Here is a 14,664-nt window from a genome sequence, read left to right as displayed (position 1 = left end):
TGATATCCTTAATGAACCTGCGTGTATGAACTTTCTTGGCCTGCTGTACTAAGATCTGTCCTCTGATTAAGTTGCCATCACTTGTACCTGCTTCTGAGTGAGTTGCCATCAAGGACAACACTTGTATCATAATGCCAACAATCTCCCATTTTGGACTCTGATTAAGTTGCCCTTAACGAAGTCGCGTATATACGCTGATATCCTTAATGAACCTGCGTGTATGAACTTTCTTGGCCTGCTGTACTAAGATCTGTCCTCTGATTAAGTTTCCATCACTTGTACCTGCTTCTGAGTGAGTTGCCATCAAGGACAACTCTTGTATCATAATGCCAAAAAAAATGTGGAAGCTTTTCTACCCTTGAGAACCTCATATGATAGACTTTCTTGAACATTTTTTGTTAGTGACTGATTCGATCAACATGATTTACTAAGGGGACAGGGTGCGTTGTTTTAAAATCTTGTTTAGGAATATCAGGGGTGCTAACAAGAATCGATCGCATGACCTCTCAACGCCAAACGCTTCTTTACCAAGTAGGCTATATCGGAGGCTATACTATGCAACTCGTTCTCTACCTTTTTCAACATGTTAAAATAATTCTTTTTAACAGCACCGTGGATCGAGCCCTAGATAAACTGCCTTTGTTTATGGACACCGATTGGTATTATGTTGGGAGAATATTTCCTTTGTGATGGGTATTGTAATGGATGCCAAATACAATCTTAAGCATTTGTTAATAGCGTTTTCCTGTAGTGCCAGGGTTCATCATTTTTAGATCTTTTTCTAAGCAATACTTTTATTCTCCTAGTCGTGGATTTGCGGGACTGAAATTGTTTCGTTGTAGTTGTTGGGTACTTTATTTTTCCTTTGAAAGATTTCAATTTAGGGATTTTGGGTGGGTGAGATCACCGATCTGTTGTGCTGGTTGTGTTTTTCTTTTTCTCTCATTCGGAGTTCCTTGCATTTATGTTATCTTAAGAATGCTATCTGAGTTTTGGAGTGTTTATTGATAACTGATCGTTTCGATGAATCATCTGCATCGCAGACATTTGTCTAAGAATATTTTATTTGAGCTCTATAATTTTCTGAATATTTCTAATCTGGAAAAATCCTTCTCTACCACAACTAGTTCTTCTGCTCAAGAAAAATGGTTGTCGTCAAATTCTTGTTTGCAACTTTATATTTGTCATGATAAATATGGCTTTTATTGTCCTGAAATTTTCCAAAAGTTCATAGGCTTCTCAATTAACGTGAGATGCTCAAATAACAATGTCGAAGACTTTTTCCAATTACTTATGAAAGGATAATCCATGGGAAAACCTCGCTTGGTTTTTGTACATTCGTGCATGTCGTAGGCTATCAGACCTGCAAGCGGGCAGAAAAATTCACCAAGATATCATCACAAGGGGATTTGAATCTGATGTTATTGTGGGCACAACGCTTGTAGACATGTATGCTAAATGTGGTACTGTTGATGTTGCTTACAAATTTTTTCATGAACGAAGTATTGTTTCATGGAATGCAATTATTGTTGGATATTCCCTTATGAAGCCTTGTTCAGGGAAAATCGTAATGGATTTTCCTTATTTTAACAAAAATCTTCAAAATTTATTCATCACTAATATCACATCTAACATCACTAATAAATTTTCCTTCTTTTAACAAAAATCTTCAAAGGTTGTTCCTCGAATTTGATCCAGGAACTTATTTTCATGTGCTAACCTTTTTTTCCACCTTTCACAAAAAATCTGGAATTTAAATGTAGGTTGATCTCTTTACTCCGTCATTATGATTGTTTTATTGCATAACACACTCTTTTAACGACTTAATGGTAAATGATCTGCTATCAATTCGTTAGCTTTTGCAAATCACACTCTTTCATTGCTTATATTACTAATAAATTTTGAATTAACAAGCAGTCAGCATGACTCTTTGGTGGAAAAAGCTTTGGAATTTAGGTTTTGTGTAATCTCCTTGTGTAGCATCCAAGTTACAACCATTTGTAGATAAATATGATCCACAAGGTTAACCTCAAATGAAGTGTATATCTGTTCAAAGTCAAAGCACCAACAGAAGCTCCTTCTCTCATCAAGAATTCAAAGCACTGAAATCATTATAGCTAAAATGTATTGTAGCCAATAGGTTGGTTCAGAGTTTCCTGGTTTTATTTTGATCTTTATATTGTAATTAATGAATGTAAAACCCGGTAGATATTAAATCTTTGTTAAGGGTTTGATATGGTGTTGCCTTTACGGGTGCGCTTGCAGGCGGGCCATCTTATTAATAAAATGACCTTATTTTTTTGTTTTGGGAGGGATAACCTTCCCAGTCATCCGATTCGGTTTTGGGTCGGGTGGCAGTGTCTCTTCCTATTTACGGTGTGTGTTTCTATTCGAATATTTCTTTGGTTGTTTGATTTCTTAAAGCCCCTTAGAGTAATCATTTAATAGCCATAAGAATCTCAAGATACATAAATTTGTTTAACGATTTATTTTGTTAAAGGCAGTCCACTTAATTTTTATAACATATTTCTTCTAACATAAGTTATGATTGCTTAAATGGATACTCAAAATATTTCACTCTACAACACAGAATTTCAATTTATCCTAGCACATAAAGATCATGAATCTGTATACTTAATATTGGTATGACATATAATTTCAAAAGTCAGTGGGGAATAAATTTTCATTCAAAATTCAAGTACCTTCTTAAAACAATAATGACACCAATATTCTTAAGCTTTATTATGTAATAATTACAGTGATAAATTACCATTGCATTTGGCACTAAGCTTGAATCTAGATCATTAGTACTCCTTATCTTGCATTCAGTGATCATTTGAGAAGTGATTTGGTGGACTGATTGGATCATCTAGTGACTCACATCACATTGCAGTTTTGCTTTAATTAGTTATTGAATTTTGGTATCTAAGGACTGATATATTCTTGGCAATAAGCTACAACAATCAGATTTCTTGACAGCAGACTAATGTTGGTATAACTTAAAGTTTGGTGCATTCATTAGTTCCTCATTGGTTTTCTCATGCATTATTGTGCCATTTTATAGACAGCAGATTGATATTTGCATTAGTATTGGAGAGCCTCCTTTCTTATTTCTTCTCTGGTTTGGATACCAGCCTTTTCCTTTGTGGTTCTCTACTCTCATTAGAATCTCATTGCATGGTAAAACAACTGATAGAAATCTCATTTTCTTGAGTTGTTTGTGCTTGCATAGGTGTTTCCCTTCCAAATTGTGATTAAAATAACATGCATAGTACTAAGCATACATAAAGGAGATATTCAAGAACAACTGATATACACCTTGCATTAAATTTAAAAGTGAACACACCACTGAAAGTATACAGTCTAGCAATAGTATGATTTCTGAGGTTTGAAATAATGATTGCTTATCAAATTTATCAAAATTTGCATTGATGGATTGCTTACTTAGCTAAGATAGATACTTTTATGGAGCATTTAAAAGCATGTTTTATTGTTTAAACTTTATGATACATCTAAGTCGTACACTATGATTTCAGTTTAGTTTAATTAATTGTTAAGATGTTGAGTATAATGTTACATGAGGTTTTGTGATTCAAGGGTAATTGCATATAGTGGATAAAGTTGTCTAAGAAGAAATGGAAAGGAGAAACTTGCAAATTTTCTAATTATGATAACTAATGATAGCTCATGTGATTATGGCCAACTTGGATCAGATGCTTAAGGTGGTTGAGAGGAAGTGTCACAACAAGGGTAAGAAATCAATAAGAAGAGGCAACCTATTTTAGAACATAATGGAAGAATTTGGTATAATCATAACTTGAGGTATCACTATAGGGTCTATCTAAGGATGACGCACATAAAGAAGAAAATATTGGCAATCAACTAATGAAGTTGAATAATCATGGTAATAATGAAGGTCAGTTTGAAGGAACCTGGAAGGTATGATGACATAGATAGATAAGTTGTGTGCATGACAACATCTATAATAGTTTTTCCCTCTAATGGGAGAGCCACATTGTAAAGTTTTCCATAGGTGACTAACTATATGCATGAATTATGGATAACAAGATGTATGATCAGGCAATTTTATTAGGTTGATGTCTTAAAACAAGAAATGATAAGCGGAGTACATTTGGTAGCCATCTTAATGAATTTATAGGATATTACCCAAGTTGGGGAATAGTAACAGCATTTCCAAAGTGTATCAATTCTATGCTTTTAAGATAGAAGGAAAAGAAACCACAATGACTGGAGGTGAGAAATTAAAGTCAAATGAAGTGAAGAAGTTTCGATTTTTTAAGCCAGTATACATGGAATATTAGGAAATTAAGACTAGGAGAAAAATATATATAAGAATATCTCGTAGGAGGAAATGAACGGATGTTCTGTCAAGAAGAAAGTTCTTTAAGGGTATTGATGAGTGGTCCAAGAAACCTAATTGGTAATGATCATAGTGATGATCTACATAGTTTAAAAGTATGAAGATATGAAGTTGAGAATTTTCATAATGACCAGTTTAAGTATAGCAAGGAATGTTGCTAGAAATTTTATAAGGATACCTTGAGAAGGACTTCACATAGAGAAAATTATCAAGTTTTGTTTCCACAACATTAAAAGAGGTTGTTTCCATAGAACACCACATATTTAAATTTTTCATGGACAATGATGATATTAGTGTTTCCGGAAGTATCGTCGAGGGGAGTTGAACGTGGGAGTTTAGCAGTGACCAGGGCGAACACAATGAGCAGGGTGAGATTCGAATGGTGGGCAGCAGGGGAGGGAGCTCTGCTCCCTCCTACAAAGACGCAGTGGCCAGCAAGAATAAATCATCAGCTGAAACTAGTAAAGGAGATATGAATAATAGTAACAGGGGCATTGAAAAAGACACAGATGGGACCAGAGCAAAAGAAAACAGCAACACAAAGGACAAAGAGGAAGAAGACAAAAATATGGGCTTAAGAGACAAAACCCACCTTGAAAACCGAAAGTAGAAATCACTCCTCAAGTAATATTAAATGACCCTACTCTGTAGGAGCACAGGGAACACATGGGAACCTACGCCATTATCTGTAAATTTATGGGATTATGGCCCACAGAAAAGGCTTTGCAGACATGGATCAAGTACCATTGGAAGCCCAAAGGCAACATTGACTTGCATCTAGGGTCAAAAGGATTCTTCACAGTAGTGTTCTCAAACATCGAAGATAAAGACAGAATATTCGAAGGAGGCCCCTATTTTTTTGCAGCGGCAGGTCTCTATATGAGACCTTGGAGGATGAACTTTGTCCTAGAGAGGGAGACTTTCTCTTCAGTTCCTGTGTGGGTAAGGCTCTACTCTCTACCTCTTGATTACTGGCAAACTGAATCATTGGCTGCCATTGGCAATAAACTAGGATGCTTTGTCAAAGCTTCTGAAGCCACTAGAAGGGGAAAATACACCTCCTTTGCCAGGATATGTGTGGAAATGGATCTATCAGGAGCACTTCCGGATGAAGTCATCCTGGAAGTTCACGAGGAGGAATGGGTGCAGACGGTAGACTACGAACATATCCCCTTCAAATGCTGAAGATGCCATGAACATGGACATCTACTTAGAGAATGCCCTCTCAACAAAGAAGATAATAAAGAAAAACCTAACATAATGAAGGACACTGAAAGCTTCCAGAAAGTGGCTAGCAGAGGAAGAGGGGGAAAAAAGGGGCCAAAACTACTACACATTGAAGGGCAAAAGGGCAGTCAGAATAAGTTTCAAGTGCTAGAAGAGCCTGAAGAAAGTATAAGAGAGATTCAACTTCAGGAGGATGAAGCTAAGGTTAAAGGAAAAAAAGAGGATACAAATCTTTCTCCAGGAACTGAATCTCAAAAAGAAACCATGAGAAGTGATACAGAGATGGAAATAGACTAGGAAATGACACAAAGTGAAATAGACATGGAAGATCATGAACTACAAGAAATCCTTGACAAGGAAAACTTGGACCTGGAAGGATTCCTGAGGCAAGGAACCAAAGGAGGAATAGAATCCCTGCCTCAAGAAGAATGCCACAGGATACATCAATTGTTTTTGTGGAAGACTCAGGAACGAGAACTGGAGAAAAGTACAAACATCCACAAACAGGAGCATAGACGTGTGAAAACAATGAAAGTAATACCAGGACTAGCCACTAGAAATCCAAGCAAAAAGAGAGGCAAAAAAAATCAACATGAGCTCCTGATGGAGTGTAGAAAGCTAATGGTAAATTTGGGTAAGATGAAATATCTAACCAGTTACTCCTTTACTAATCTTTAATTATGAAGTTCATATCATGGAATATCAGAGGTCTAGGTAGTAAAAGAAAATAGAGAATGCTAAGTAATAGAATGAAACTAGCAATGCCGGACATAATCTTTATTCAAGAGACAAAATGCTCCATTCAGAAAATAAGGCAAATCCATAACAAATGGCTCAGCAAATTTGAGTTTCTAGAAGTCAAAGCAGAGAACACAGCGGGTGGTATTCTCACCCTTTGGAACCCCCAAAAAGTCAATATCGTAGATGCGAAGGCGACAAGAAACTACTTATCAACCACCATTCAGCCTATGGGAATGACAGAGACCTTCCTGATGACGAATGTATATGACCCTCAAAAAATTGATGAGAAACTTAGATTTTTGAACTCCTTGGCAGAGCTCAGAAGCAGACATGAAGAAATCCCTTGGGTCGTTGGAGGAGACTTCAATATGATTAAATCTCTTTCGGAAAAAAAAGGAGGCACCAGAATCCTCAGTAGAGATTCAGTAGAATTCCATTCTTTTATGGAAGACATGCAACTGGTTGACTCTGAAATGCATAATGGTCTTTTTACCTGGAACAAAAAAAGAGGAGGCAATGCTCAGGTTGCCTCCAAATTAGACAGATTTTTGATCTCCGAGAAACTGATGCTCACAAATTCAGAAATCTCAGCAAGTATTCTCCCATTCAGAGGCTCGGATCACTAGCCGATTCAACTAGAAATCAAGGGAATTGATGCTCCCAGAAATAGACCTTTCATATTTGAGAATATTTGGCTCTCTCATCCAGACTTCATCAACAACATTCAAAAATGGTGGTCTAAATATCTTCAGGTTCAGGGCTCCAAAATGTTCCTCCTCCATAAAATACTAAAGCTCATAAAAGTCAGACTCAAATAATGGAACAAGAAGGATTTTGGTATCATTTTTGCAAACAAAAATTCTGTAGAAGTCAAACTACAAGAGCTACACCAAGCAATGATCACAGATGGTTTTGATAAAACCAAAAATGAGCAAGCTGAAAAACTCAACCTAGATTGGGAGAATTTATGCAAACAGGAGGAAATATTTTGGAGACAAAAGTCAAGAGTGCAAAGGCTAAACGAAGATAGGCGAAACACTCGTTTTTTCCACCGTTCCACCATTGCCAATAGAAAGCACAATAGAATCTCCTCATTACTGAATGTGGATGGGGAGCTTCAGACCTCTCACAAGAATATTGAAGGTGTGCTAGTTCAATATTTCAGAGGCATCACTAATGAAAATAATCCAAACAGAGAACAACACATCAAGGAAATTATAAAAAATATTCCGAGGATGGTGTCAAAAGAAGACAAATTTAACCTGAACAAGCCAATTACCAAAGCAAAGGTCAGTATGGTAATCAAAGACATGCAGAATGGCAAAGCTCCAGGTCCAGATGGTTTTAATGTTGATTTTTTCAAAGCCTGTTGGAAGGTGGTCAAACAGGACATCTTGGAGGTGGTCAAGGACTCCAGAAGAAGTAAATCCATGCTAAAAGCACTCAAAAACTCCTTCATATCCCTGATCCCCAAACAGGACTCTGCCCTGACTCCTGATAAGTTCAGACCCATTGCTTTGTGTAATGTTTTTTACAAAATTATTTCCAAAATATTGGTCAATAGACTCAAACCTATTCTTCCTTTTTTGATTTCTGGGGAACAGTCTGGATATGTTGAAGGACGAAAAATCCTGGATAATATTATTCAGGCCCACGAGGTTGTTCACTCTCTCACTAGTAAAAAGCAAGCTGGTATGATCATACAACTAGACATTGCAAAAGCATATGACAAGGTGAATTGGACTTACATTAAAAAAGTCCTTTCTGCTTTTGGATTTGATCATGACTGGATTAGATGGGTTATGGCTTTGGTTACTTCAACCAGCTTTTCAATTCTGGTAAATGGCTCACCCTCAGAGATCTTCACTCCTACCAGAGGTCTCAGGTAGGGTGACCCACTCTCTCCCTTCCTCTTCATTCTCATGATGGAAGGATTGGGTCAAACCATTAAAAAGGCCAAAGCTTTAAGGAAGATCAAAGGTCTCCATTTAAAGGAGAATGGCCAAGCCTTGAATCATCAGCAATTTGTGGATGAAACCATGCTGCAGGGCATCCCCACAGTCAAGGAAGCCACTGCATACAAGAAAATCTTAAATGACTTAGCCTCAGCTTCAGGTATGGAAGTCAATCTCTCCAAATAAAAAAAAAAATCTTAAACACTAACATTACTATCCAAAGGAACATATCTAGAATTCTAGGCTTCCAAGGGGAGGTCCTCCTTTCAAAATATTTGGGCATCCCCCTAACGGATAAACTAATACACAAAAGTATCTGGGAACTGGTGCTCAACAAGATGCAAGATAAGATCAAACGTTGGACTTATAGGGCTTTGAACCTGGCTAGCAGATTAATTCTAACGAACATAGTTCTTCAAGCTATCCCTGTTTTCTTCTTATCAGCCCTACCAGCTCCCAAAGGGGTCTTACAGCAATTCAGGAACATTCAGAGAGACTTTCTCTGGGGCAAGGAGGAAACCAGAAAGAAATGGGCCCTTGTGGCTTGGGATAAAATTTACAAGCCCAAAAGTCATGGAGGCCTAGGCTTAGATGATCAGGAGATTCTAAGTAATGTTTTAGGAGCTAAACTTTGGTGGAGATGGGTTAAAGAACTAGGGGCACAATGGGCTAATACCTAGAAAGAGAAATATGCCAGCTCCTGGCAAATGAGTGAGCTCATCAGAATGTCAGGGAACATAAAAGGCTCTCACATCTGGAACAAAGCTTGGGAAAATAGAGGCCTGGTACAAAACAATAGCTTCTGGGAAATCAGAGCAGGAGATCAGGCTCTCTTCTGGGAGGATAAATGGCAGCAAGAACCGATGTTGTTAAGGGAGGACTTTCTGGGCATCAAGCAAGAAACTGATCTCCAAGGGCTAACAAGAGTCAGGGATTTCTGGAATCCTCCTCAGGACACTAAGAAATGGAGAAACTGGAGAAAAATAGATTGCAGAGCGGACAGCCCCATAAAAGCAAAAACAGATGAACTCATGAACATATTGGAACAGAGGAAGATTCTGGTTACAGATGGGCAGGACCAGTTAAGATGGGGCCAAAACAAAGAAGGAATCTTTAATATCAAGGAGGCTAAAAGGATTTCTCTTAACCTAGAGCCCTGCGTTTTGAATAGGTCCTGGAAAAAGCTTTGGAATTACCAAGGATGGATGAAGATCAAACTGTTTATGTGGTTAGTTCATCACAAGAAAATACTAACTTGGGATAACATTCAGAAGAGGGGAATGATGGGGCCTTCTAGATGCCAACTATGTGAGGCTCAAGAGGAGACTATGGAGCATATTCTCAATAGTTGTACCTATACCTCTTGGTTATGGGATTCCTTCAAAAGCATTTTTCAGCAGACAGATAGAGACAAAGGTAGCATTATTAACACCCTGAACGAGTGGAGAAAAGACTTTGCAGACAACGAGATCCTTAATTTAGCCTAGACCTTTACACCAAGCTTCATTATCTGGAATGCTTGGAAAGAGAGGAATAAGAGAATCTTCAAGGGTGAAAAGACTACTCTGCTCTGCCTGATGGATTTGATCTTAAAGCAGATAAAGGAGACTGTGTCCACCACTCTACATAGTTATCCCTCAAATCCTCCCACGGCACTTGAATTGAGAACTATCAAGCAGCTGGGAATGCATGAGATCATCCTCAATGGTCTGAGGAAAAAATAAAGAATAGTGGAAAGGGAAAAGGAGTTTTGGCATCCTCCACCTAATGGTTACCTAAAATGCAACATTGATGGGGCTTCTAAAAGCAACCTGGGGACTGCAGGTTATGGAGGTGTCTTGAGAGATGAAGATGGAAAAATAATTTTTTCCTTCCACTGTCATTTAGGCCATGCTTCCAACAACATGGCAGAATTGATGGCATTGGAACAATGTCTAGAGCTTCTTAAACTCAATAATAGCACAAATGTTCTCATCGAAGCAGACTCCGAAATTTCTATAAATGCAGTCAAGAAAATCAGCTACGGTACAACTCCTGAAAAAGTCTCAAAACAATGGAGACTAATTCAAGTGTACCAGAGAATCCAAAAACACCTCCAAAGTCTACGAACGGTTAGCTTCAACCATGTTCGGCGGAAGGCCAACAAACTTGCAGATCTTCTGGCCAACCTAGGAGTGACTAATCCAGATTGCAGAGTAGAAATGAATTGGCAGGAGATGCCTACAAGCAGGCTAAAATCTCTCTGCGAGGCTCAAGCCGCAGAGGACAAAGAAATTTTCGATTGTTGGGCACGAGGAGCAAACCAAGATTAACGCTCTTTTGTCGGTTTCTTCTTCTCAGTTCGGTGGTCAACTCCATGATTTTGGGCTTTCTCTGCATTGGTGACTTCTTCCTTTGGGGAATGGAACCTTTTCTCCTTCGTGCCTTGAGAGGTGACACAGGGTTTCATATGCAGTTCCAGAAGGTTTCGGCAGCTAGTTCCAATGTCGGGTTAAGCAGGTGGAAGGGCGGGTCGGCTCCCTCCATGATTTTCCCTAGCTTTTTGTCTTTTCGCGTGGAAAACCAGGATAATAGCGGTTTTCCTTTGATCGCAAGGCCCCTGGATGGTAAGTGGTGGTTTTTCAGTTCTCTAAGTGACGGACGGTAGATCTTCCCGGACGGTTGGCAGCAGCATCAGAATGTCCCGCAGCATCCTATTTTTTCTGTTATGGAAGTCAATACCGCCTCTGGGCGGGTTCGCAGAGTTCGCACCGCTCACAGGTCAAAAGTGGTTTCGGATTTCTGGCAGCGATGCCATAGAAATCATGCCACGTGGAGGAGAGACCGGTACATAAACCACTTTCCCCGTGCCATAAAGTTCGATCACATTGGGTGTGCGATTTTCTGCTCTGTCGTCCGATGGCGCAGGGTGAATCAACGACCAGGATCAAGCGTGCAGTTTGGTTGGACCTGCAGGTTTGGTGAGGTTGGCGGTTTCGCTGATTTCGCACCGCTTTTTTATGAAAAGTGGTTTTTGTTTTTTCGCAGCGACACCATAGATTTCTTTACACGTGGTGGAGGGCCCGTTCATTATACCACCTTCCCCGTGCCTTAAAATTCGTCAGCTTTGGGCGTGCGATTTCTTTCTTAGCCGTCCGATCGCGCTGGGTGATTCATCGCCCTTGCTCCATCTTGCTGTTTAGTGGGGCCACGGGGTTGGTGGGGTCCGCAGTTTCGGCGAATAGTTTTGGTGGTGCTTTTCTTTGGGGTGTCGTCCTTTCGCGGGGGTTGTGTTCTCTGTCAACTCGGCTGGTACCTTTTGTTGGGGCCACGTGTCCTAGTGGGCTTTTGCTTAAGTTTCTTGGTTGGTTGTTGGCCGGAGTTCAGGCCTTTAGTTTGTTTGTTTCTGCCATTAGATTGTACTGTAAGTTTTGGCTGATTGGTGGTTGTGGGGTGTGGCTTTTCTTTGGCTCCATGCCCTTTGCTTCCCTGTCACCTCTTGGGGTTCAGGGTTCTTGTATATTATGTAAATTTTTCTCGTTAATATGATATAGAAGGAACTACTCTTGCTCTAGCAAAACAAGATGATATTATTGTTTCCAACTGTTTCAAAATCTAAAATAAAGATACTATTTAATGAGTAAGAATCTCTTGTCCAACTTGAAGAAGGGTGAATTTATAATAAAGCAATCAAATGGTATTGAGATAGGAACTTGATGAGATAAGAAAATATTTTTTGTGGATGAAAATGATAATTGTTAAGTGATGTATGTATAAGTCAACATGGATCAACAAACCCTCATGCAAGTAAATTAAGCATGATATAAAATTAAATCATGATGACCTAGTGTTTGCATATAGCGATATTGGAATCAGTAAGCCAAAGGGTAAATGGATGTAAAACCAAGGGACTTTAATTTTGAGATAGATGATTTAAATAATGATTGTATAACTAGTAATATCTTAAACAATGAATTTCACCAGAATTTCCTTAGGAAAGGAAGAATATATGACGAGAGATTAAGACTCAAGATGATGAGGCTCATGTGAAATTTAACGATGTACTTAGATGATTATACCGATGGTGTAAATGATCAACTTCCTAGTTGAAAGAAGTGGAAATGATTATTGAAAAGTAATTGACAACTTGATGAAAACATGACACTAATAAGATAGGTAAGATAACCTAGATCCTAGGGATACGTTGAATAATCTTATTTCATAATTGGTATTCAATGTTTGTACAAGTAAATGAAATTGATTTTTCCGATGAATCATGATAAGAATTCTTATAGAGTATTATTCTATATTTGATCAGTATTGAGATGTTTCTCATATTAAAGGTGTTTCATGATATGATGGTAGGAGGATAATGATGTACATGTGGTTCTTATAGTGATGATGTATCCTTATGATGACAGTGATATGCATAGGTATTATGATATTGACATATTCATTTACTACGTGATGATAGGTATTTGAAGGATATGATATGCATAACGAGGCATAGGAATTGTGATGTTATAATATGAGGTTATTAACATGTGGTTCATTTATTATGTGAAGTCATGATATATCTTTCATGCAATATTTTCATGTTATAACCTATGATATTTAATGAGGTGAAGCAAGTAATAGTTGCATACAAATTTATGACATGCATGAGCATGCAGTTCACAATGATGAATGTTCTCATAATGACATGTAAGACTTGGCATGTGGATTATTTTCTATGATACTATGATGGTATACCTAATGCATGGTTGCATGTTGAGGTGTGATGATTGACAAGACTCCACAATGGACCGTGAGGGCAGGTTTATTTGATGATCTCATGCGAGCCCATATGCACAAGGGAGAATAAGTAACACCATAAGGGCTGGGGACAAACTCAATCCACACTACATATGCCAATGGTTCCTTTGTCTTATGTAGCTCTTGATGGATAGCTCTTGAAGGGCTATGGGACCATATTGAGGAGGCCAAGTGTCTATTGTTCTAGGCTAGGTGCATGTTATTAGATTGGGATGTCGAAGTCTGGTGGGGGTGTAAAGACTTCGATGCCTGGGGTCGCGTGCCTTAGTAGTTGTGGAGGGAGTGGGCCAGCCTTGCGAGATGCCCGAAGTCATTGAGTATCGTAATGGATGCCTGCCTTGGGGCAGATGAGTTCTGAGTCAGGCACGAGCCTTGGGGCCAGCCTTGGACGAGGATACAGACCGGGTCAGGCTTATGCCTGGTGTTGAAAGTGGGAAAAAAGACAGAGATTCCTTGGGATTTCCTAGGTGTTGTGAAACTTTCAATGCTTGCTGGTTATACTAGTTTAGTAGAGGGTGTCGGCAACATGAAGTAATAAATAAAAATAATAATAAATAAACAATAAACAATAATAATAATAATCAAGAAAATAAATAATAAACAATGAATCAAACAAAATAATAATAATAAAATAATAAATATTAGTAAATAATAAATAACCATACTAAAGCTCTAAATAAAAATAAATACAAATAAAACAAGAAAACAGTAAAAAAATCAGTAAAGCTATCAAAAAGAAATAAAACAAGAAAGCAATAAAGTTGCATGTAGACACATGGAGTGTGTGCATGTGGTTCCCCTTCCAATGGTTTCTCTATTTATTAGATGGTGAGGAGGATGGGAGGCATTCCATCATTCCAAGATCCTGTCATTCATTCTCTTGGGAGAATAGTGTTCTAAGACAGAGGAGTCACTGGCAGTAGTACATTGATTGAGGGCTCGGGGGTGGCCAGTTGTAGCAAGTTTTTGTGCAACTGAGCCTACGGTTGGGTGGAGAGTCGTCCCCAAAACCTTGTTGCGGTAAGCAGACTTCAACCACAGGTAAGTGCTACTCATAGTTTGAACTTGATGTTAATTAGTTGATTAATTACACGTTTATTTTGGGTTGTTACATTTTCCATGTTTCTTTTCTTAAAATGTATGTACATGATTTTAATCATGTGATTGATTGGTCGATGCTACAGTTGGAAACATATGGATACTTCCAGCTAGAGCCAATGTGCATTCTAAACCAAAGGAGTCTCATGCTCCGGAATTGAACCATATAGAAACTCAAGGTGAAGTAGAAGCACTTTGGGCCAGAAGAGGCCACATGGGAAATGGTTGATGCCATGAAAATTAATTATCCCTTCTTGTTTGTTGGTTAAATCAAGCATGCATATGATTATAAATATTGTATAGAGTTTTGTGTATAAAGCTCCATGAAATGTATGTGATGTGTTTTGTTTATGGTGTTGCATATGGATAGATGAAAACTAAGGGTGGTGTTCATCGATCCATATGCAACACCATAAACAAAACACATCACATACATTTCATGGAGCGGGATTGTGATAGCCCCACCCA

The sequence above is a fragment of the Pinus tabuliformis genome, chromosome 8 (assembly GCF_031772625.1).
Source record: "Pinus tabuliformis cultivar Carrire ecotype Pingquan chromosome 8, CPIR1, whole genome shotgun sequence".
Taxonomy (NCBI): Eukaryota; Viridiplantae; Streptophyta; class Pinopsida; order Pinales; family Pinaceae; genus Pinus; species Pinus tabuliformis.
The sequence above is the reverse complement of the archived record's forward strand: the minus strand, read 5'-3'. Positions refer to the sequence as shown.